The following is a 26646-nucleotide window of genomic DNA, read 5'->3' on the forward strand; positions in this document are numbered from 1 at the left end:
GTCCCTCCCATGACAGGTAGGAATTATGGAAGCTACAATTCAAGATGATATTTTGGTGGGGACACAGCCAAACCATGTCATAGGGTGACTGAGCCAAAGAAGAAATCCTGAAAACTAAATACCTTAAGAGAAAGTCATGAAAAAATAAGGCAATGAAATACATGACAAGTCAGGGACACCAGGACATTGTTGCTACTTATTTAACTTAGAAGAAAGGACTTCCAAGCATAGTGCAGAAACAGGGAAGGACTGAAAGTCATTGAGATCAGGCACGCAGTAAAACCAGGCTACTAACCCTCTCTGACCATGGAGTTTTTGGTAGCTTTATCCTCTGGGGATGTGAACTCAGAGGTCAAGATTCAGATATTAAAACAGAAGAGAATAGGGATGTAGGCAAGCGTAATTAAATCAAGAATGTGAGGTACCCATGTCTTCTTCATAAGACACTAGAGCAATGGCAACCAAGTATATGCTTCTTGGGTAGAATATCAAATAGTCCTTCTCTAGAGAAAATTATTATCTTTGCCCTAGAGAAAAGGCAATTATATCCCTGTGCAATTCTCCAACAATGAGGCTACTACTGATATGAACTGGAGACAGGGAAATACTGCTTAGAAGAAGGTGATTCTCCAGCAATGGGCCCCACCCTCAAGCCTGGAAATGCACAGCCCTAAATGGGAATAGTCATTCTTGTTTTCACACCCAAATGTTACCTTTTGGCCCACCACGTCCCCCTATCTTGTACCCATATTAATCCCAAACCCCAGGCTCCACAGCAAATTAGCAGATGAGCAGAAGAACAGAGGAACAGGAGAGTGGTGCAGCAGAGAAGGAAAGAAGAAAAGGAGCATCTGAACATCGAGAAAAGTTCAGCTGAGTATGATCAGAGAGGAGATCAGCCATGGAATTACCAAACTCCAGGGGAAGATTATCTTCCCACTCCATCCTCTTCCTAGCTCCCCAACCATCCCACTGAGGGACCTCCATCTGGCAATAAAATTCCCCACATTTACCATCCTTCAGTTTGTTCATGTGACCTGATTCTCCTTGGATGCTAGACAAGAACCTGGGTACCAAGAGGGCACTGAGCTGGTTAACACTTAAGCTATCTACAGATGGCAGAGCTAAAAGAGTACTGTAGCACACCCACTGGGGCTTTGGGAGTCACAGGCACCCACCGCTAGATGCTACCATAGGGTCAGAGCCCCAAAATGCTCACCCCAGCTCCTGCACCTGCCCATCTGCATGCTCCCTCTCCCATAAGAGGGTGCAGCAGCCAAAGAGATGAGCCACATCCCTGTCATGCATCCTGCAAGTGGGGTCAAGGAACTCTCCTATTTAACTACTTAATAAGCCCCACTCATATGCTAAAATTTGCAGTTTAAAATCAGCTTTTTATATATCATTTTAATGTAAACTGACAATCTAAGACCTACCAGACATCAAAGAAAGCCCTTAGCACAAAGGAAAGTGTAAAAAATAATGGGTAAGAAGATAACAGCACCTGAAGGAAACATCAGTAATGCAAAGAATGAAATCCAAAAAGATATCATTAATATCCTGGTAATCTAACAAATGGATCATCCATCCATCAATAGGACAAAAACACAAGAATATTGAAGGATCTAAAAAATGTTATTGCAAAAATAATTTGATTTCACAAATTAAATATTTAATAAGTTGGAAGTTGAATTAAAAGAAATCTCTCAAAATTCAGTGGGAATAAATTATCACATGAAATTGGAGAGAAAAGATAACAAATTAGAGATCTGGCTCTCAATTTTCAACACCCAACTGATAAGATGAGAGAATAAGAAATAAGGAAAAATCAAAGGTAGAAAATTAGCAAAAATGATAAAAAATGACCCCTTTCCCAATAAAACTTTACAAAGCTGGAACACTTGAAGCTCTAGTCTGAAAAGATTGTGGAATGTTAAACAAAATAAATGCAAGAAAGATCTACTTCAAGGCACACTACTGTAAAATACTAGAGCCTCACAGGGAATGAGGAGGGAATCAACAACTTCCCAGAAGGGAGGGAAAAAAAAAACCAGGTCACATAAAACATGATCAGCAATAAGAATGGCATCAGATTTCTCAACAACAACACTTGACATTAGAAAAAAATAAAACACTACTTATACAATTCTAATCTAGGATTTTAAATCTAGAATTCTTTGTCTAGTCAAATAAGCAAGTATAAGGATAATATAACACAAGTATAAGAATATATGCTCAGGACAGTATATGGATATTTCAGATATACATGGTTTCTAAGACATCTATCTGTGTTCCCCTTAACAGGAAGCTAATGAAAGGTGAGTTCCAGGAAAAGAGTGCAATCTGAAAAAAATATTTCAAATGCAAGAAACAGACAGTGAAGACAATGAAGAAAATTGTAATGTAATAAAAGATTTAATATGACGAAAAACCAGACTTCAAAGAATACATACATACTGTTTAATTCCATTTATGTGAAGTTAAAGAATAGCAAAACTAATCTACAGTACTAGAAGTTACACTAGTCTATGGCAGTTGTTTTGGGTTTTGATTGGAAATGAGTACCAGGAGACTTTTTGGGGTGATGGAAATCTGCATACTGATTTCATGTTTGTTACTCAGATAGATACAACTGTCAAAATACATATTTATGGACTGAATTGTGCCCACCAAAAGTCATATGTTGAAGTTATAACTCCTGTATCTTAGAAGAATATGACTGAATTTGGAGATAAGTCCCTTAAGGAGGTAATGAGGTTTAAATGAGGTCATTAGGATAGGCCTTAAATTTAATATGGTTGGTGTCCTTAAAATAAGAGAAAATTAGGACACAGATATGCATGAAGATAAACCATGTGAAGACACTAGAAGAAGGTAGCCATCTCTAAGCCAAGGAGCAAGGCCTCAGAAGAAACTGAGTCTGCCAACACATTGATCTTGGACTTCAAGCTTCCCTACCTGTAAGAAAATAAATGTCTGTTGTTTAAGCCACCCAGTCTGCAATATTTATTATGGCAGCCCTAGAATACCAATATATTCATGGGACTGAAAGCTTAAGATTTATAATTTCATTTATTTTAATTACACCTAGACCAAAGAAGGAAGAGGAGGAGAAGCAGGAGTAGAAAAAGAGAAAAGATTGGGGAAGAAAAAGAGGGTGAAAGTGTGTTGACACGAAATCCTGACATAAAAATAAATCAATAGATGATATCTAAAAATAGTGACTTAGAACTGGTAAATTAAGAGACATCTAAATAAGCATATTGAGAAACATAACGTATTTGTCAGAAAAAAACATACAAATATCATAAGACAGTCTTTAGTTAATGGGGGCAGGGTTTGGAGAGGGGAGAAAAGGAGCCTATTTGCTTTTGTTATAGGCTTGTTAGTATTATTTAACTTAAAAATAATGTGTGTGTAATACTCTAAAAAACATTTAAATTAATTTTTAAAATAAGCATGCAGAGGTTTTTTTTTTTTTTTTTTTAAGGTGGTAGAAACAAATTACTGGCTGTTAGAAAGAACCCAGACCCAAAGTCAAATAACAGATTTGTCCAGGACCTCTCTGTCCCTGTTTCAATCATGGAGCAGAGGCAGAGCTAGACTCTCTCGGGAGACAGAAATCCAAGCTCCTTCTTCCAAATCTACCACACATTAGCTAGTGCTCTACAAATAAGTAAGTTTCTTTGAGAGGAGGAAAAAAAAAACATAATCTAAACTTGAACTTACTTGCTGGGCACATTGTTATTTTCTGTACAGTTGCCCTCACCCCAACACTGAATTTGAGAATACTAAAATATTGCTCCTAGAGAAAATATAGGTTTAGGTTCCTTCAAGCCTCTGGTTACAACATTTGTGTCAACCGATGGGTACATAATCTTGTTTTAATGTGTGTTTCTGTTTAATGATACCTTATTTAATATGGCAGTATTGTCAACTCATTAACATTAAACTTTAATGCCAGAAATAAGGCAGACTGCAGCCTTCTTACTCTTAGGAACACTGGATAGCAATTCAGCACTCCACTCTGGGGCTGGGGTCATTTTAAATAGAAAATCATCAACTAATAGCACAGAAAGTAATAAATATGGCATAGAATAGATCCCAAAAAGGGTGTTTGCTTACAGTATAAGGGCTAAAACAAGAAGACAGAGCATCTTCTTGTTCAACCTCAGCTAAGAACACAGACACCTGGCAAGTCAAATTTTACTCTGCTCTGAGCATAACATGAAAGCACTGCAGGTGTTGATTTGAGTTACAAATAAATTTTACTAAGCACGCAACTTTGCAACTACAAAATCTGCAAATAATGAATATCAACTGCAATTATATAATAAACATGTCTTATTAATTTCAGAGGAATCTAGTTACATACGCTTGATCTGATTAAGTTGGTAGAATATATTCAAAATATTATGGGACTACTGAGATCCTTTACTTTGCATCCACTATTCTTTATGTGTGATAAATTCAGCATCACTCTTAACTACTATTTGCTAACACATTTTTTTCGCACTTACTTTAACCTTGCAATGGTTTAAGCACTCTGCATTATTTATATGTTTTATGCTCATTATGACCCTGTGAGTTAAGGTCTATTGCTATGACCTTTGTACAATCAGGCAAACTAGGACAAGAACAGTTAAATAACTTAAACATGTATATCCAGCAAATGACAGAGGCAGAATTTTAACTGAGATAACATGAGTCAAAAGGATGACATTCTTTACTGCTTCCTATTGCATCCTATGGGAAGTTCTAATTCATTTAGTTGTTACTCATTCAACATGTATCAGTTACATTCCTACTGTGGAGCAGGCACTATTCTTGGGATTAAGGAAACACATAAATAAGTTATGGTTTACCTTTCTGGCTGTGGAAATAGACATAGAAACTAATAATAAAAAAACAACGTTCCAAAGTAAAATGTTCTGGAGATTAATTCTATGTCACGTGATCAGAAGGACTTTACAAGGAACTCATTCTTCAAGTGTGATTGGGAGTTTATGGAGGGGTTGGGAATAGTTTTTAAAACAGAGGAAATATAAAGAAAAAGCTCAAGGTATAATGACAATGTAGAGCATCTTCAAGGGAAGGTCATGTAGTCTCTCAGTGGCTAAAGCAAGGGATATACAGGACAATGAAATGGAAAGGTAGATTTGGGAAAAAAAAACTGCAAATTTTTTCAGGCCATGCTAAACAGACGTTAGGTTGGATTAATGTTTTCATTTAAGGCATTTGACTAAGTTCTTTGGGATCTAAAATACGCATAAAATAATAATATACAATCCCTGGCTGCAAAGAACCCATAGCCTTAAATACACACATGCCTATCTATTCTCTTCTTCCCTACCATTCATACATGTAGGTGTACATGTGTGGACATATTCTTTACTCCAAGTGTTTTAGAAACTAATAAAACCAGAATCAAATGAATAGTCATAGTTTATATTTATCTTTCACTACTCATCTTAGTGGTGAGTGGTGAAATGGCAGATATTATCACCACTGATGATTTTACAAAGAAGGAAATTGAGGCACAGTTCAATGAAGGACAGGCCCAAGGTCACCTGGCCCTGTCACTGGAAGACTTCCTACTGCAGGGCCTATGTTCTTTTAATTATTTCACACTAAAATAAGCTATCACAGGGACTCTACTTGGCAATAATACTCATCTAAGTTCTCCTATAAAATATTCTCTTTAAAAACCCAAATTTAAATTATTTCTTTAAAATATGTCCCATAAGTTTTCCCATACAAAGCCTTTGGAAAATCAAGGAGGGCCACCTTCTGAGGACTACAGCTGTTTTTAAAGACAAATATAAATTCAAGTTGAAAAGGAAAATACAAATGTAAATATTAAACCTTAGACCAAGAATTAGAACCTTTTAATTTCCAATTAATGTTTTGCTGTGACTTTGTTGAATGACCTTCTGAGAGTCTCTTTGTTTTTTGTTTTTTTTTTTGAGACAGGGTCTGTGTCACCCAGACTGGAGTGCAATGGTGCAATCAGGGCTCACTGCAGCCTACACCTCCCAGGCTCAAGTGATCCTCCCAACTCAGCCTCCCAAATAGGTTGGACTACAGGCATGAGCCACCATGTGCCTGGCTAAATATTTTTTATATTTTTTGTAGAGGGAGGGTCTTGTCATGTTGTCCAGGCTGGTCTTGAACTCCTAGGCTCAAGGGATTCACCCACTCAGCCTCCCAAAGTTCTGGGATTACAGGTGTGAGCCACCATCCCCAACTATTGAGTCTAATAAGTGACCTGAATCTCCATGTACATACTGAAAAAGAGGGAACACTTGTGCTTAGTATGTCTACCAAATGTAAATCACTCAATAAGCCTGGAGAAATTAATTATACTAATGAGTACATGAGTAATAGTTTTTGACAGACAATTTGTCTTTATCACATTTGAGGTTTTCCAGTGATTGCTTAAATTATTCCCACATAGCCAATATCTTAATATCAATGCCAAGCAGCAATTAATTAACATAATCAGTTATACACTCAACACACCAGGAGGGAAACCCCCTCAATGGTTATTAGTCATCTTTGGAAGTGATTTTTATCAGTTTCATCCATCCTTAGCCTTAGGTAGCAGCTAAGTTTATTAGCAGCTTTTGTACTTTCTCATTGATTTCAAGTGTCAGCAGATTGCAAAGATTCTGGTAGTTGTATTTTTTCTTTTTAGGTTCTTTGGTAGATGACACAGCTGGAGGCTCCAAATTCTACTGTTTTAGGAAGTTAAGTGAAAGTATTCAGGCATTCTTTTCTTATTTAATGGTATAAGGCATCTTATTTTCTATACGAGACCTATTTTGCCACTGGCCAGTAGTTCAGACTTCATTTCCCATTCCCTAGCAGGCCATCAAAAGCTGTTCCTGTTACGGGAACATTTTTGTAAAACGACCTAGCTTTCATGGGCAACCCTGGCAATGATTTTTATTAAAAGTACTTAACACATGACCTTTGACTTTTGAAAAATCAATTATAGTAGCTGTGACTTGACTTTTGGTCCTTTCATTACTTGAGAGGGAGAAATTAATCCTTATCACTCACTGAATCAAGGATTAATTTCAGTTGTCTTCATATTTGGGAAAAAAGAACTGCAAAATTTAGCTTTTCCTCTAATTCCTCCACCTTCTCTTTGATCACCATAAAAATCATTTATTTCCCAAGTAAACCTGATGGAAAAGAGTTAATTGATTTAAAACAAAGAGTGTCACTGGCCAATCTCCCAACTCCCTGGGATACCCCTGTCCAATTCAGTGACGTGGGGTTAGCCTTTTCCTGGGATCCATTACACCACTGCTTTCTTTCTCCTCCACTGTAGATGTATAGGGTTAGTAAGTGAGAAAACAGGAAAAAAGGTCGATGAGCCCACCACCCCAATTTTTTCTCAGAAGCCACATCTCGTAAGCTTCTATTTTTAATTTCACATCTCACACCACACACTGGCATTCTGCTTTACTCTCTCCAGAGTGACCTTCAGGTGAAGACAAACCCTTTTCGATCCTTGCCAAACACAGTCACTCTAGCAAAAAGCCTTAAAAAAAAAAAAAAAAAAAGATGGTTTTATCTAGATGGAATTTCCATAGAAAGCTATGGAGGGCACTCTGAAAGTCCTTGCAGCAAATAAGAACGCCTTGGCTGGAACACAGCAGGAATCTACACATCTCGAAACTAATTTAAAATCAGTTTTGGACTTCTGGTGATTTGAATCTCACAGGAAGTTGCTTGCAGAGTAAAATATGCTCCCAGCATGCATGAGACCCTGAGGATTTTCATTAAAGCGTGCCCATCAGTACTTAGAAAGAATCTGTTTTCATTGAATCCCTTTTCTGCCCACTTATGTACATTCCCTCTAACAGTACTCTACTTCTGACCTTGATTTGTCTATTGGCCAGAATATTGCCACTAACAGGCACCCGGCCTCCAGTGACACACTGCTCACACCTGTCTTAGTTACGTTTCTGGTCAATGGGTGACCCCAAATGAGCAATGTGAGCCTTTGGAGTCTTAAGTTTTCTCATCAGCAGTATGAGCTAATAGTAATCCCTCCCTTGTAGGATTATGGTATGAATGAAAGGAGACAATGAGAGTGTGTGAAAGTTCCATCAGAGTGCTGGCACATAATAGTTATGTAGTAAATCATAACTACTTTAAGGGAAACTTGGAATAAAAGGGAAAGAGAAAAAGAGAATGTGAGAGTGAGGGCCAGAGATTCAGAGATTGAGAGACTGTAAGGGTGGCAGGTGGGAAGAATTTAAAAAAGCCGAAGTGGAAAAGAGCATGAAGGAAGGAAGCAAGACCACGTACAGCAGCGATGCCCTGAAGACGGACCTACTTATTTGTGCACTGACCCAACAACTGAACATTTGTTTCTACTGTGAATTGAAAGGGCACTGAGAGAGATAAATTGTTTAGTAACACTTTTGTAACTTCTATTCTTCTATGAATATTTATTGAGCAACTTCCTCTGTGCAGGGTACTATTCACATTTCTTATTGTAGCAGATAGAACCTTCAGGCATGGGTAGTGAAGAAAATGTGGGATACAGCAAAATAAGAGATCCCATATAAATTTTTAGAGGTAGACTTGACAGGATTTGGTGATTTATTAATGTCAAATGCAAAGGAGGACAAGTCATCAAGAATGACAGGTTTCTGACATAGGTAACATGGTAGATAATAACGCATTTACTTGGATAAGGTTTTCTGAAAAATAATCCACTTTCCAAAGGAAAAAATATATATATATATATATACTGGACTTATCTACCAGATATTCAACAAATGGCAACACTCAGAGGATGTAGAATCCAAGATTATTCATATAGATTCATTATGGTTGATACTGGAAAGGGTAGTTTTCTAATTTCATCATTCAGAATAAATGTTACATTCATAATGTCAAAATTATAAAATAACATTTAATATTTAACTTATAGTATTTACGTAAATACTTGCTAAATATTTCTATAGATCCTGAAAAAAATCTAATTGAATTTCAAGCTAAAACATAATCTACTAATAAACTCTATTATGTGTATGTGCAAACAATTTTCATTAACAATTTTGTCTTTTTATAAACTATGTAAACCTATAAACTTACTGTACTAACCCAGCATGGATTTGATAAAATGTCAATAAGGTAAAATAAAGGCCTATATTTTTTCCTACTGTTATATGCTATTCTTGTTGAGTTGACGTATTTTTAAATTTGGCATTATAAATATATAATTTATTCTATTAAAGGAAGTTAGAAAGTTGAATAGAATACTAAAATTGAGATCTATGAGTTCATGTAGACAACAGTTAGACAAAATGTATCACTGTGATACATTTCCAGAGTGAAAACTCTGACATTACTATATAAGGTTTGAGGTAAATATTTGTGCAATAGTAAAGTATGGTTAATTACAAATTGAGTAATAATTGATTTTAAATAAAATTTTATGAGCATGTCTTAAATTGAAGCAAGAAACATTGCTTTATTAAAAAATAAAGGCTAAGCTGTTGTGATTTTATTTAGTAGCTTGAAAATGATACAAACATTTCTTCATCAATACATTTATATAGTTGTAAAACAATCTTACCTTTACCGTTGCCCTGGTGGCCCCTGGTTCTCATAAACAGTGCCAGTGGAACTCTTACCTAGAGATTTAAGCCCTCCCTTACCTACTCTGGGAAAATCCTTTCACTGGTTATGCAAAAAGCTAGGTCAACCTGGGACAATTTCTCAGATTGTTCAACTTCAAATCAAATACTACAAATCTACTTTGATTTGGGTCCCAGTTTTTGTAACTGGGTCTCTGGTGGGAGCACTGCCTTGTTTCTGAGTGAATGCCACCCTGTTAATCTTCCAGGTCCCTCCAAGACATGCAAGGCTGAGTCCTCCAGCAATGAATGTCTCCTCTGTGAGTCTATCAGAGGCTGGCAGACTTCCCTTCCAATATATACTTCCCTTTCCGAACTTAACGCACGTTGCCTGCTTTCATGCTCTGGACCAGCAAAACCTACTGGCCCTCTGATTCACAACCAGAAATGTCTCTTCAGTCTCTTGTGACTCCCCTATCAGGTATAACTGCTTTCTACGACTCCACTTCTCAGGAAAATGTAACCAGTCTTTTTGAATGATAGCCTTCATCGTCTCACTTCTTCTGGTTTACGGGCACAGTCGTCCTGCCCCTGGCTCTGAACTCCATGCCTGTTCATCCCAAATATCTTTTTCAAGTGTATACAATCAACACGCCTCAGATTTTTTAAAAAATCATTTACACCAGTAAGAAATGTTGTCTGAATTATGCTCCACTTCTTACATTTCATTTTTATATTTTTTAGCTAAACTGAGCTAAATTTAAATCGATTTTAGGAAATTTACATGCTACCACTTTTCTTTCCTCCTTCAATCTAATTCTTAGAACTCACAATTCTAAAGAAAAAAAGGAGTGACTAATAACTTACCCAATCCACTTCATTGAAGCAGCACAGGGGACTTGAACCAGTAAATTAGGGTCAAACAGGTTTCTAAACCTTCATGGTGATATTCCCCAATCTATGTTCACAGAGACACGGGAAGCCCAGTGGAGACTAATAATTAGACAGTCTGGTAGGCCAGTATTTTGCACACTTTCAAAGTAATATTAAAAAATAATTCTACTTGAGTTATTTAAATATGAAGCTCAGAGATGCACCAGGAGAAAAGTGGACCATAGCTGAGAGTAGCCTGCAGACTTCTCTCTAGTGATGAGGTTAATTCAACTGTAGCCCCAAACTTGAATGTCAATTCTGTACCATAAACACTGGTGATTCCTAGATACAAAAAGGGGGTAATAGACACCAGGGCCTACTTGGAGATGGAGGGAGGAGGAGGGAGAGGAACAGAAAAAAATAACTATTGAGTACTAACTAGGCTTAGTACCAGGGTGAAGAAATAATCTGTACAACAAACCCCTACGACACAAATTTACCTATATAACAAACCTGCACATGTACCCCTGAAACTAAAGTAAAAAAAATTTTTAAAAACACTGGTGATCTATTTAAAAATTTAACTCCATGTTAAACTCCAAATGTTAAATAAAGCTCAAATCCTAGGCACAGATGCACAGAAACATTTATTTGAGATCTTCTTAATTTTTGTATCTGGTGTGGGGCTTAGGAAATCTATTAGATGTTCCAGCTAGCAGCATTCCTATTGCTTCTTGGCTTTTTGGCTAAGATCAAGTGTAGCATGCATTTCTGAATCATTTAGACAAAGACAGAATAATGTTCTGCAGATAAAAGATATTCAAGGAGTATATGAAGATGGATGAGCAGGGAGCATACTGTTCCACTCTCAGCTTTTCATTAATTTGCTAAGTGACAGTAGAAATCATTTACATAGCTGCATCAAATGTATGTTACAAGATTATACCTATCTCTCCCTAGTTGTTGAGAGGTAAGCAATGATAAAGGGCTTAGAAAATTGAAAACACTATGAAATACAAAGTTTTGCTCTTATTTTAGTTTTTTCATGTCATGATTGTCATGATTAGCAGTAGGAGTAGTATGGATAGCTGTTTTGAAACACAAAATGACATTAAAAAGTGAAGCAAGTTTTCAAAGAATTGAGTCATCAAGTCACTTTGGCCTCACATGCTTGGGTTTTGCATAAGTAAAAATAAATAAATGAAGGAGTGATTCTCATTGTGGCTGAATTGCCTTCATAAATACTTAATCTGATTGCAACAACTAGATTACAAATCTCTGAGAAGCCTTCTTTTGCCTCTCAAAGACCATTCAGCATTGTGTAAAGAAGTGTGTTTTTATTTTGTTTTTTTTTTTTTTTTTTGGTTGTTGTTGGGGTGTGTGTGTGTGTTTAAGAAGGAGTTTCACTCTCGTTGCCCAGGCTGGAGTGCAGTGGCATAATCTTGGTTCACTACAAGCTCAGCTCTCAGGTTCTAGTGATTCTCCTGCCTCAGCCTCCTGAGTAGCTGGGATTATAGGCACCCACCAACACATATGGCTGATTTTTTGTATGTTTAGTAGAGACAGGGTTTTGCCATGTTGGGCGGGCTAGTCTTGAACTCCTAACCTCAGGTGATCTGCCTACCTCAACCTCCCAAAGCACTGGGATTATAGGCATGAGTCACCACACCCAGCTGAGGTTTTTTTTTTTTTTTAATCATAGTAAATTTTGCCATATTCAGATGAATGGCTGACAGAAACATCATTTTTTCCCTGCTTACCACAGACCTATTGGAGTTGGTTCTCAGATATGTGACCATGTATGGTTTCTATTGTGGGAAGAAAAGTAAAGAAAAATCAATTAATCTTCCTGCCAGCTGGGCTTTCTTGGCTAACTAAGCAAAACTAACCCAATACTCCAAAACTGACTAAGAAAATGACCCCCAAGTTTAAGAGTGTAGCCCAGCTTACAGGAAAAATAAAAGGGCCAAAAGGATAAAAAGAATAGATGTGAAAAGAAAGCAGTGAGGTTGGTGTGTACCGAGAATCTTCTTTTTTCAAACTCCTAGATTTAAAGTAGCAATTTTTTTCTTTTTTTTTTTTTTTTTTTTTTTGCATCTGATAGTTTTCTAAGCATAGCCTAGTAGCCAGGCTTATTTCTTCTAGGTCCTAGAAACTGGAAATGTAATTTCTAGGAAGTATTCACATTTTGACAAAATTCCATTACAATAAAGCAATTTGGTTGTTCCCTAGAGTTCATGATAAAGTGATTTTACAAGTAATACATTTTAGAATTTGTCAGTATCAATAGACTTAATTCTCCAGTGCCTAAATCATTCCTTGGAAGTAAGCTGGATATTTAGAAGGGCTTATTAACTCTTTCAGATACTAGGTCCTTTCTCAGACTATTCATTTCTACTAAATAAAACTACCAAAAGCAATATAATATCTTTGATGTAGGAACTAGAGCTAAGAATGCTGGAATAGAAATACATCAGGGGAGTTATACTTAAAATTGTACCTTTGAAAGGCACAAGAAAATAGGCCAATATATAATTTAAGGCAGAAAATAGTGTTCACTTATTTCTTATTGCCTTTGTGTTTTGGAACATGGAAACTAAGATACCATTTGAGCAGTAAGTTGAGTAGTACAACTTGAGAAAGTTTATTTCACCAAATATTCAGATATTGGAGTCAAAGAGAAAGAAGATTTAAATACTGTCATGCCATGTGAAAATGCCAACTGTAGGATAAAATTCATTTTTCAAGAATAACCACTGAGATCTCAGGGTATTATAAAAATGCATTCATGATAAAATAATTGTGACATATAAGCTTGGGCTCTTGAAAAATGAAACATTCATTTATAGGCTGTATATTGCTTAATCAGAGAAAACTGACATAATTTTTATAATAGTTTATACTCCAACATCTTTTTAAAGTAATAATCCAGAGCTTTTAAAATTATTGTCATAAAGCGATTCCTAGTGTTTGATGGGAGAACTACAATTGCAAATCAACTTCTTTCTGTACAGAACCATGCCCTGTTTGCTTTTTTGCTTTTATATACAGTGAAATTTAGGCATGGCCAATATTCAGGGATAAACGTACATAGCTGAGTCTATAATAAATAAGGAAATAAGATCTTGTGATGAAACATTTTCTTTTATAAAACCACAGAAGTTGCTATTTAACAGAGGCATATCTTCAAGCAAACTGTCAAATTAGCCCTAAGTAATTAATCTCTGAAACCAGCAGGCTTTCAATCTCAGAGCAGCCATCTCAAAGACACGATTTACCATGTAATTACATGGGACATTACAATGTATTTATGAGGTCATTTGTTACAATGTACAGTAATTACAGAGTACTTACATAGCTATTTATGTCTCATAAAATGAAGTGAGACTAAATATTTTAATTGTGTTGGAGAAATAAGGAAAAATATTTGAGTTCCAAATGTCAGGTAAGATTATAGGTCAGATTCACATAACTCATGTTAACAGCAGGCTGCTTTCAGAACCACCAGTGTTTCGTGGCTTTCTCCGGTTGGAAATGAAGATTTCAGGCATCCTGACAAATATTTCTATCAGTGATGAGGTAAATAGAATTGTTCTACCCAGTTTCAATCTTCAGGTAATGCCAGATGATAGACCAATAGTATGATTTACTATTTACACTTTACATCCAAACCACAAATGTTCAGGTGACAAGAGAATTGCTGGATTAAAAATAGTGTTATATACAATGCTTTCACAAATAGCATACCATGCAACAAAACAGAATGATAAAATACCTATCTTTGTGTTTTTCATTTCTATTACTTTGAATCAAAATGGTATTTGTTCAGATTTTCAGTACTCTCCTTAAACACACAAATCTAAACTCATTCATGTTTTCTGAAAAGAAGAACATTTTACGGAAAAATTTTTGATGTAGGTTCCTCCAAATCTTCTTCTCTTTATCCCAGTCTATATCTTGAAATTTTTACTTAGCTTAATAGGTGAATTTTGGCAGTTGACAGAAGAGGTGTTACATCTGAAACATCACAGCATATGCATAATCAATAGAACAGAGTAGTCTCAAAATTACATGGCTGGCTTTAAAATATAAAAATTAAAACACTTTTTGGATTGTTAATGATCATTTTTATTAATGTCCACAAAAAAATCTCACTCTAATTTAGTCACTTTATTAATTTATTCAATAAACATCCCTAATGTTTGCTACACTCCAGGCACAGTGCTGAAACAGGCATATTCACCTCAAACTCTCTCCTTGAAGAACATGATTGATTCTTTCCAATGAAAGATTCTATAATGCTCTTTGTAAATCAGGTTTACTTAAATCTATTAAGATAAATAGACACACCATATTACGGTCCCCTTTTGAGAAAATAAATTCTGGCTTCATACAGAATTTATGCCTCTAAATTAGAATGATTAGGATTTGATGAACCATGAAACACAAATATTACCCAGTCTTTGCTTATTATTGCTAAGCTGTCTCCTATTCATGTGATTCAATGGTTAGAAACTGCAAAGTAGTTTTTAGTTACAAGAGTATAGGTAAACTGTTCCTTTCTAAACTTGAGCCTATATTGCGAATTTCAACAATTATTTTTCAAAAAGAATAAATATCAAATAGTTTTTTGTCATGCAGATATTTTTACCACCAAATTGTTATAAATATGTGAACTAATTAATGTCTGTAAAGCTGATCAGCATTTGACAGTGATACCCAGTGCAGCCTCCTGGCAAACCAAGGATTCTCTCAGTGTTTAATGACTGTTACATTCCTATATAATGGTCCTAGTATTTGCCAAATCCAGATACTCAGAACCCACACAACCATCTGCAGAATGTTGCCTGTTAATATGCAAATAAACCAATTAAAATTCACAAACTCATCCACCAGCCAGTCAGGTCAATTCTGATCTACTGTACCAATTTTATTTATACATTCAGAAAGAGCAAGTCTATTCTCCACTAAAGTTCAGATAAGTTAATGAGTGAAATAGTAGTTGAAAATATATTATCAACAACTTATTCCAACTTAAGAACAGTTAGAGGTAGTTTACTTTTGAAAAAAAGTATGGGTAACTATCAATACTTCAATCAGTATTTTAATTAGATATGCAATCATTCTGCATCTAATTGATAAACAATTAGCAGCACCTGTAGTTGGCTACAATTTTAATTATTGATTGCATTAGGGCTGATTACTTAAAATTATATCTGCTTGAACACCATTAGATTATAAAGAAAAGAATAAAACTATTCCAAAATAATTACTCTATTAAAATTGAGATTAAAACCAACTAATAAAATTTTTAAAAATATTTTTATTTTAAGCAATGTTAATAGATTTTACTTAAATTATCCAACATGGAAAGAAACTGCCCAATAATCATTCTAATGTAACTAACTTGCCATTTTACTGAGAGACGAGGAAGTAACTCAGAATATGCCATTGTCCATCAGAATAATAGGCATTAGGAATAGGATCCTAGGTGACAATAGATAAAATCTCTAATCTGCTTTAATAAATATTCATGTTATAGAAATGAAAAGGTTTGTTGATCCCTTAATCAAGAATATGTCAGATTAGTCAATAGTCATTGTCAAAAAGAGACCTTGAATTTTTTTTATGCACAATAAGAATCTAAATAATTGCTCCAAACACAGTTTTTCTAAAAGAGAAAATCAATTTTTAACTAATATACCTTAAAATTAGGCAATAGTGACAAAATATCCTGGTATGCAAATAACTGCATGATTTCATGGTGGTATTGCAAGAGGGGGTTTGTAGCATATTAAGATTGCATATATGCTCAAAGAACCAAAAGCTCTTCTAAACTTAAAAACAAAAATCCTATCTAGTTCTATGCCACTCTAATATAACTTTTTAAGGATCAAGGACCTCAAAATATGGATTGAGGTAGTGCTACAGTAACCTCTTAATAGTCTCTTTTGTTATAAATAAAATGTTTCTGCAAATGACTGTTTTAAACAAACAGCGAATTTAGTATTTATAATTTTAAAAAATATTTCTTATAAAAATTTCAAACAGATACAAAATTAGGATAGTAAGAAATACTACTTTACAACCACTATGATGACTGTGACTTAAAAACATAATAATATTAGCAAGGATGTGAAAAAAATGGAATCTTCATACAATTAGCTGGTGAAAATGTAAATTGATGTTGCCTTTTTGAAAAATAGTTTGGCAGTTCCTCAAAAAGTCAAAATTAGAATTAAATATGACCCAGTAGTTTCTTCCCAAGTATATATCCAAGAGAATTGAAAACATGTATCTATATAAAAACTTATTTACAAATGTTCATAGCAGCATTATTCACAATAGCCAGAAAAAGTGAACACAGTCCAAATGCCCATTATCTAATGAATGGGTCAACAAAATGCAGTATATTCTTACAATGGAATAATTTAGCCATAAAAAGGAATGAAGTACTGATATATGCTACAATATGGATGAACCTTGAAAAATTATCTCAACTGGAAGAAGCCACTCACAAAGATCACACAGTGTATAATGCCATTTATATAAAATCCATACAATAGGCAAATATACAAAGACAGAAAGTCGATGGGAGATTGCCTCTGATGGGTTTGGGGAGGGACTGGAAGATGAGAGGTGAATGCTAAAGAATACAGAATTTCTTTTTGGGGTAACAAAATGTTAAAAAATTAATGTGGTGATGGTTGCATAATTTTACATGGGTAAACGGTATGGCATGTAAATTAAGTACCATATGTGAAGACGTTACAACAGGAAAATTTCAGCACCAAAAAAAACCAATGGTATTAGGAATCCCAATATGCCCATCACTTAACTTCAAATTCTCAATACATTGCCAATCTTGTTATATCTATGTGTAAGACTCCAGATAGACACTTTATTTAAGGAAATCCTAAATATTTCTGTAGACTTGGAAACACCCCTACATTTGTAAGTCTTGCCATAAAAGGGAGGTACTTTCCAGAGGGAACCTAAATCCAGTCTGTTATTTTCCCTCCTCATGGGTATGATGCCCCGTACGTGTAGTACTCACAAATATTTTGAGATAGCAATGGCGACACACTGGGCTAACTAGGGCCTCTAGAAGAAGGAAGAAGATACAGAGCAATATGTCCCACTCCACTGCATCAAGTGGTGCCTCTGAGGACATTTAGAAAGCTAGGCACAATTAGGGGCTAACACACTTGGGTATTAGTTTGTTTTCAAGCTGCTGATAAAGACATACTTGAGACTGGGCAATTTAATAAACAAAGAGGTTTACTGGACTTACAGTTCCAAGTCACTGGGAGGCCTCACAATCATGGCAGAACGTGAAAAGAACGTCTCATATGATGGCCAACAAGAGAAGAGAGCTTGTGCAGGGAAACACCCATTTTTAAAACCATCGCTATCTATCACGCTCAATATCACTAGAACAGCACAGGAAAGTCCTGCCCCCATAGTTCAATCACTTCCCACCAGGTTCCTACCACAACATGTGGGGATTGTGGGAGTTACAATTCAAGATGAGATTTAGGTGGGAACCAGCCAAGTCATATCATTCCGCTGCTGGCCCCTTCAAAATCTCATATTCTTACATTTCAAAACTAATTGTGCCTTCCTTCCCAACAGTCCCCCAAAGTCTTAACTCATTTCAGCATTAACTCAAAAGTCCACAGTCCAAAGTCTCATTTGAGACAAGGCAAATCCCTTCTGCCTATGAGCCTGTAAAATCAAAAGCAAGTTAGTTACTTCCTAGATACAATAGGGGTACAAGCATTAGGTAAATACAGCCATTCCAAATGGAAAAAATTGGCCAAGATAAAGGGGCTACAGGCCCCATGCAAGTTCGAAATCGAGAGATGCAGTCAAATCTTAAAGTGCCAAAATGATCTCCTTTGACTCCATGTCTCATATCCAGGTCATGCTGGTATAAGAAGTTGGCTCCCATGGTCTTGGGCAGCTCAGCGCCTGTGGCTTTGTAGGGTATAGCCTCCTTCCTGGATCCTTTCACTGGCTGGCATTGAGTATTTATGGCTTTTCCAGGTGCATGGTGCAAGCTGTCAGTGGATCTACCATTCAGGGGTCTGGAGGACAGTGGTCCTTTTCTCACAGCTCCACTAGCCAGTGCCCCAGCAGGGACTCTATGTGGGGACTCACAACTCACATTTCCTTTCTGCACTGCCCTAGTAGAAGTTCTCCATGAGGGTCCTGCCCCTACAGCAAACTTCTGCCTGGGCATCCAGGTATTTTCATACATCTTCTGAAATCTCGGCAGAGGTTCCCAAACCTTAATTCTTGACTTCTGTGTACTCTAGGCTTAAAAATGCAGACTCTGCCAAGATTTTGGTCTTCCACCCTCTGAAGCAACAGCCTGAGCTGTACCTTGGCCCCTTTTAGTCATGGCTGGAGTGGATGGGACACAGTGCACCAAGTCCTTAGACTGCACACAGCAGAGGGACCCTGGGCCCAGCTCACAAAACCATTTTTTCCTCCTAAACCCTTGGGCCTATAATGGGAGTGGCTGTCACAATGGTATCTGATATGCCCTGGTAACATTTTCTCAATTTTCTTGGGAATTAACATTTGGCTCCTTGTTATGCAAATTTCTGTAGCCAGCTTGAAGTTCTCCTCAGAAAATAGAATTTTCTTTTCTATCAAATTGCCAGGCTGCAAATTTTCCAGACTTTTATGTTCTGTTTCCCTTTTAAAACTGAATGCCTTTAAGAGCACGGATGTCACCCCTTGAATGCTTCACGGCTTAGAAATTTCTTCCACCAGACACCCTAAATCATCTCTCTCAAGTTCAAAGCTCTACAAATCTCTAGGCAAGGGGCAAAATGCTGCCATTCTCTTTGCTAAAACATAAGAAGAGTCACCTTTGATCCAGTTCCCAACAAGTCCCTCATCGCCACCTGAGACCATCTGTCTGGATTTCATTGTCCATGTCATCAGCAGCATTTTGGTCAAAGCCATTCAATAAGTCTCTAGGGAGTTCCAAACTTTCCCATTTTTCCTGTCTCCTTCTGAGCTTTCCAAACTGTTCCAACCTCTGCTTGTTACCCAGTTCCAAAGCTCCTTTCACATTTTTGGGTATCTTTTCAGCAGTGCCCCACTCCCAATACCAATTTACTCCATTAGTCCATTTTCACACTGCTGATAAAGACATACTTGAGACTAGGCAATTTACAAAAGAAAGAGGTTTATTGGATTTACAGTTTCGTGCAGCTGGGAGGCCTCACAATCGTTACAGAAGGTGAAAGGCACATCTCACATGGTGGCAGACAAGAGAAGAGAGCTTGTGCAGAGAAACTCCCATTTTAAAACCATCAGCACAGGAAAGACCCACCCCCACGACTCATTTACCTTCCACTAGGTTCCTCCTACAACATGTGGGATTGTGGGAGTTACAATTCAAGATGAGATTTGAGTGGGGACACAGCCAAACCATATCTATCTTCAAGTTGTTTAAAAAAACAAACAAAGTCCTTGGGGAAATTCCTGGAAGCTGCAATCTCAATCATTTCAGCAATTCTTACATAACAGAACTATAGGGCAAAACATGGGTCTAGCCTACACAGGGTGTTCTTTCAAACAGTTGAGGAGATGCAGGTAGGGGTTAGTAAAATGCCACATACAAATGAATGGTTAAACTTAGCATAAAGTTTATAGAAGGTCTTGGGAAAATAATAATTTATATGCTTATTTATTTGCTCAAGTCCAAGAAAATAAAATGAGAATATATGGAGTGTATTCATAGCCTGTGTACTTTTCATCATAGTGCTTATCACAGTTCAGAGTTTCCATTGATCTGTTTGATTATTTGATTAACGTTTCTTAGCTCCAGAACTTAAACCCATAAACTTTGCCACTGTATCTTATGAAGCAAGGTAAGTCTATAATTAGCACTGACAAAGTCATATTGGAGTTCATGAAAAAAGTTAATTTGAGTAAATGAAAAACAAGTGATAATCATGACACACATTCTTTGTTTTTGGAAAATTGCAGATTGGAAATATATACATTTTCTCACATGCATTAATTATATACAATTGTAATCCTGGCCTGTTTTAATTTTCCTTTTTATAGAACTGTGGAAGTTAGGCAGACCTGGATACCTTTGTTTTGTTCTGAAGAAAGCCTCAGTAAACAATGAAATAGCATAAAACAAAGGCTATCTTTTGATTTTCTACTTTAAATTTTTATTTCTACAAATTATCTATTATCTTTGCTTTGTAAATTACATTGAAATATTACAAAAACGTATTTTAAATGATATAGATCAAATCAGTAAATGTGTCCTTTCTATATCAATGTTATAATCAAAGACTCTGAGCCAGAAAGTTATCAGAAAAGACATATATATGTATGGGGGGGGGAAATAAAGGAAGCAAAAAAATGAAGAAAATGAGTCCTTCTTTCTTTCCTGGAATAGAACAGAATACACTTGTTTATAGCCAATCAGAAGGCAACCTTTGTCTAGACTATCCTATTTTATCACGTTAAAGCCAACCTATAGGTAAATATTTTTATTCTAAAATTCAGGGTTTACCTTATTCCTCAATTATGGCTGAATACTATGCATTTTACTTTAAGCTTTATGATTCATAAGACATATTTAAATGCTTGAACAAAAACATTCCCTCACTCCTGAGTTGCCTGCAGGTTACCTGTAAAAACACTCACTTTTTAATAATTAGGTCAATGCTGACTTACTGATTCCTTCTTTTATGTCTCCTTTTATTCTTTTGTTCATTATTGAGCTATATAAAGACTATGTGATATAGTCACTGAAAATTCCTGGGAAAAGCAAATGACCAAAAGTCACTAGAGAACATTCTACACACATCGATTTTCTTCTTTTAGGATTAATGACTAGGGTCATTTAGTGCAGGCCTTTAAAATTTGTACCCAGTGGCATTTGTTTAATTAGAAGTTTTTTTCACTCTTTGCACATATTCAATAACATGAGGCTGAGTACTATCATCTTTCTATCTTATAACTTAGAGACAAAAACATATTCCTTATTTTAGCTTTGTTGTCCCCCACTTAAAAATACATTAATATTTTTTAAAAATTGGTCTGAAAAGTGAGGGACAGTAGGAAGGGTATGGAGAGATTTTAGCCTACAGAAATGACAAAATCCTGACGTTCTATGCTTCTATAACACTTCAGTATAATAAATTCCAGATAGTAAGTAAATATTTTCTATTCCATTTCCTTACCATAGTTATTTTGCAAATGAGAACACGAAGGCAAAGTTGTGATTGGTTCTTTGTGTGCGGATTATACAAATCATTAATTTTCTAAATCTTGACTTCAGAAACTTTCTCCAAGAAGCCTTCTTGCCTCTTCTGTATGAGCTAGCTAATCTGGGGCAAGGAAGATACTAAGGGATAGAAAAGGAGATGACACTCAAAATCATTGACCCTACTTATCAGATGCTCTTGCCCGGAAAACAGTGTGGCAGAGGCAGGACAGTCTTGCAGTCAGCATGCCCTATGTTTAAATCCCAACTTGGCTATTTACTAACCATGGTACACACCTGTGCTTTTAGCCTTGCTCTTAAAGTGAAAATAAAAAATGAAGAAAGCAAAAACAACATAAGGAAAATCAATCAGAAAATCGTAACCTCACAGGATTCTCATGTGGATTACACATGATATTTATCAATGTGAAGTATGTTGTGGGTAGTGGAATAAAGTCCATTTCTTTCTCCCTGGGAAATTATCAGTATTCCTAAAAAGGCTATTAGGAGAAATTGAACCTACTTTCTAAACTAAGCGTGTTTGTCTTAGTTTTGAAGTTATTTTTCTTAAGCCACAGTTCTCCAAGGTCTCTCACTTTGTCCTACCCCAGTGTAGCTGTGTATAAGATTTTAGAATTCTGTCTATGTATAATAATCATATATCTCTTTCTGAGAATTCTACTGCAACTGCCAGCCTAGTGAATTCTGGCAGTATACTGGCAAAGTTGCTCTCAGGCAAAAAAAAAAAAAAAAAAAAAATCCCCCATAAATAGCACCTGCTAATTTCTATGGGGCAAATACTTTCATCACGGCCAATTGCATGCGCATAACAGTTTAGCAACTGCCTTGCAAAATTCCTGAATATTTAACAATTGGCTCATATGAGCCAGTCCCAGCCAGCTCCAGCACTTATCCTAAAAGAATATGAAGTCAGTTTGCTAACAAAAGGACACAAGTCCAGAAGTTACAAAGGGACAAGTTTAGACTGAACAGTACCTAAAAAATTGCAATTCCTTGGGGCAGGGCCTATGTCTCATTCAGCATTTTTACCTTCTGTATTTCTTAGCAATAAGAAATATTTATGGATGAAAGACTAAAACTCAGTCATACAATAATGTTTAATGTGTGTGTGTTGATCTTATATAATTAGTCAAAATGTCTATTAAAAGCTGAAAAGAGTTACATGACATGTCAAATTTAGTTAGAGAGAAATGTTAAATAATACCTTAAGCCTAGCCCTAGTTTATTGGTACCTGCATAACTATTAGGATCATGAAAATATATTTAAAAAATGGAAGGTTGATGGCAGATAATACTGCTTTGTAGCTATATTTAATTCTCACATACACTGTTTTGATTACACAGTAATGCTCACATACTGCAATATGCTGTAAACAGTTAAAAAACAGATCTTTTATTAAATTACAATTTCAAGATTCTGAGCATCTTCCAAAATAATGCCTACTTATTCCAAAAGAATTCATAACATTTGGCTGGTATCTCAGCCTCTTCTGAGGAGATGTTATTCTTAGAGAAGACTGCACACTGCTACTTTTTCTCTATACACATACATATCAATATTTAATATGAAATCATGAGATAGTTAACCTCTTAGGTTAGATCATATGAAATGGCCAATAATTGGTTTTTACCTACAAAAATGGTGATTTCATATACTTTAGCCTACTAGAATGTTTTTTATTCTTCATCTAGTCCAACCTTTTCAGGTTTTAAGTGAGGAGACAGAAGCTTCAAGGATATTTTAGATATTTTAGCCAGGATGATTTAGAAAATTTTTATAATGGTTACATTCAGAACCAAAATTATCAGGTTGTTCCATTTTCCAATAAATTCATTAATAGTGATTTTGAGAAAGAGAAAAAATATTTCATACCAGAGAAAATCTATCACAGACAGAGTTTCTGTACTAGAAGCTTGTCAACAGTAAAAATAAAACAGGGGGTGACTCACTGGAAAAAAAAAAAAACACCCAGTAACTCCAGAGCATGCTCCTTCATCCTACCCAAAAATCTTCTCAAAGAAATTTAAATCAGGTAGATGTGCAAAATTTTGAGATAAGGAACAAGACTGAAGATTAAAATGTGGAATAACTATTTTCAGTAACTTCATGACATTTATTTTTTCAATATTTGGTTCTAAAAAAAACTGAACAGCACCCACAATAAAACCTGCAAATGTCTCTGAAATGCAAGCAGAAATGAGACAAGGTTACTCTAAAATAAATCTCCAATACTGGGAAAGAAAACAATACTGAATCTAAACATCAGTAGAAAATAAAAATAACAGTTTGCATATAACTAGATTGTATTACTTTTGCTAGAACTTATGCTTTGTATCTATTCATTTAACAAATACAGGCAGTATCATGAAGAATTAGCCCACGGGCTTCAACAGTAGCCTAGGATTTTTTTTTTTTTTTTAACTTTTGTTTTAGGTTCATGGGTACATGTGCAGGTTTGTTATATATGTAAATCGCATGTGATAGGGGTTTGATGTACAGATTATTTTGTCACCCAAGCAATCAGCATAGTGCTGAATGGTAGTTTTTTTATTCTCTCCTGCATCCCACCTTCCACCTCAAGTAGACTCCAGTGTCTGTTGTTCCAGTCTTTGTGTCCATATGCACTCAATGTTTACCTTCCACCTTTCTAAGTGAGAATATGCAGTATTTGGTTTTCTGTTCCTGCACTAGTTCAATCAGGATTTTGGCTTCCAGCTCCATCCATGTTGCTGCAAAGAACATGATCTCATTCATTTTTATGATTGCGTAGTATTCCATGGTGCATATGTATCACGTTTTCTTTCCATATATATCACCACTGACAGACATTTAGCCTAGGTTTAAATGACAGTTTTAACACATAACAGCTGTCAGTTCTTTGCCACATGCCATTTACCTCTCTGTGCCTCACATTCTCTTGCCACACGTGGGAGTAACAACACCAACTTTGTTGTGTTGTGAGGAGCAAATGAAGCAATGGATGTAAAGCATCTGTGCATGCCTGGCACATGATCAACCCTGTTTCAAAATGCTTTTAGGGCTAAATGCTGAGTCAAAAATTGAATTCTTAATGGAAACAAATGAATTGTTTTAATGAAGAATTATCAAGTCACATCAATAGGTGTTTCTTTTTTAAAAAATCCAGAAGTGCTTTTGAAAATTAACAGCAGGAAAGGAGAGGTAGCAGAGGAAAGGAGGACCTACAAGACAGGGATCCTGTTTTACCTCTACATCATTAATGCAAGGACAATATTAATCCTTTGTGAATTAACAGATTCCTTCATAATAATGCTTGATATTGCATATAGTAGATATAGATGGTATGGTGGGCTGAATTCCCACATTTCCCACATCTAAGAACCACATACAAAAACCTTGTTGTGTCAATGTTACTCTATAGAGTGAACATATTATTTCTTCCCATATAAAGGAAAATTCTAGCCTTTTCTAGAAAATGAGAACAGCACATGTTGCCACATTCTAGCCTCATGTAATTACCAATATGTGAATGAAAGCACCATCAGGTCAATTATTCAGATGTTTTATTGTACGCTGTGCCAAATTTATACATGTCCCATTTTAGTTCAGATCTGTATTATATATACACTACCTGTCCAGTCATATACCTGTAAACATATTTGATTTTTTGTTATTTATTGACATCAACTCCCTTTAAAGAAAAACAAAATATCTGTTGCAATCCCAATTATCTATGAATGAACAGAATATCTAATGTAAAAGAAGCCCACAATCACTATTATTTATCAAATAATAGCAAAATCATTTCAGCCAAGACCCTAGAATATGCCATTTTCTTTTTCTCTGGAATCTTCCATGGAAACTTTTCAGGAGCAGAAAATGGCTATTCCATGGGCTCTCATCACAGCTAGTGGCTTTATAAATATGTGGAGCAAAGAACTCAGAGTTTTGCCTGGCTGTAAATATGACAGCATGGCTGCTGATCTGCTCTGTGGCTGAGGCACTGGGGACCTAAGCTTTTCTATAGTGTGAGGGCTTCACTTCTCCAAATGATCAAAGGATCACCTGGGCACAGTACCTTGAAAGAGAGGAAATTTCACTGGGAGACTAGCTCACTGATTTTCTGCTTAACTATGTCATCAAAACAGCAAAGGGAAAGAGAAGAAAGGGCAGGAAGACAATTCTTCAACGTATCTGTCAGAAATTGAATAAGACAAACCGTTCCATAAGATTTTCTAATTTTGCCAAAATTATATCTACTGTCAAGTCAACTACTGGAACATAGAAGCAGTAGTAAAATTTACGGTGCTGGATGGATACTCAGGTTGTGCTTGCATTTGGCAAGCAAATGTGGTGAGTAATAATAAGCAACACAGGATCCTCCTTCTCCAGCAGAGACTACAGGCATGCCTGACTACCATGCCTGACTAATGTTTGTATTTTTAGTAGAGATGAGGTTTCGCCATGTTGGCCGGGTTGGTCTCGAATTCCTGACCTCAGGTGATCCACCCGCCTTGGCCTCCCAAAGTGCTGGGATTACAGGCATGAGCCACTGCGCCCTGCCCTGTTTGTAGTAATTTGGAAAACGGCACACAATATTAATCTTTGAGAAATTAAAATATATTCCTGTATGTGTGTTGAGAGTACGATATTTATTATTTGGAATGAGAATTAAAATTAATTAGTGATCTGTCTGAAAACAGATAGTGATATAAAATGTGAAAATAAGGAAAAAGGAAAGGTGACATATTTGTTCATGGGGATGTATCAGGTCCATACAAAGATCATTTAATTATCTAGGGAATATATTTTATTAAGCTTCTTGTTTACAATTGATTAAAGAATCCCAGCTTAGTGAAGCTACAGGTTAACTTGTATATTTTCTATTAGTAGAAATGCAAATAATTCCTGTCCAG

At 35.9% G+C, this 26646-nt stretch overlaps 1 protein-coding gene across 3 annotated transcripts in view; it reads right to left on the reverse strand.

The window, feature by feature from the left end:
- The window catches only part of DCC (DCC netrin 1 receptor), a 1184710-nt gene that overhangs the window by 229546 nt on the left and 928518 nt on the right, over positions 1-26646 (reverse strand). The gene's annotated exons all lie outside the window — the stretch shown is intronic.

This window comes from Aotus nancymaae, unplaced genomic scaffold, assembly GCF_030222135.1.
Source record: "Aotus nancymaae isolate 86718 unplaced genomic scaffold, 86718_ANA_hifiasm-v0.15.2.pri h1tg000020l, whole genome shotgun sequence".
Lineage (NCBI taxonomy): Eukaryota > Metazoa > Chordata > Mammalia > Primates > Aotidae > Aotus > Aotus nancymaae.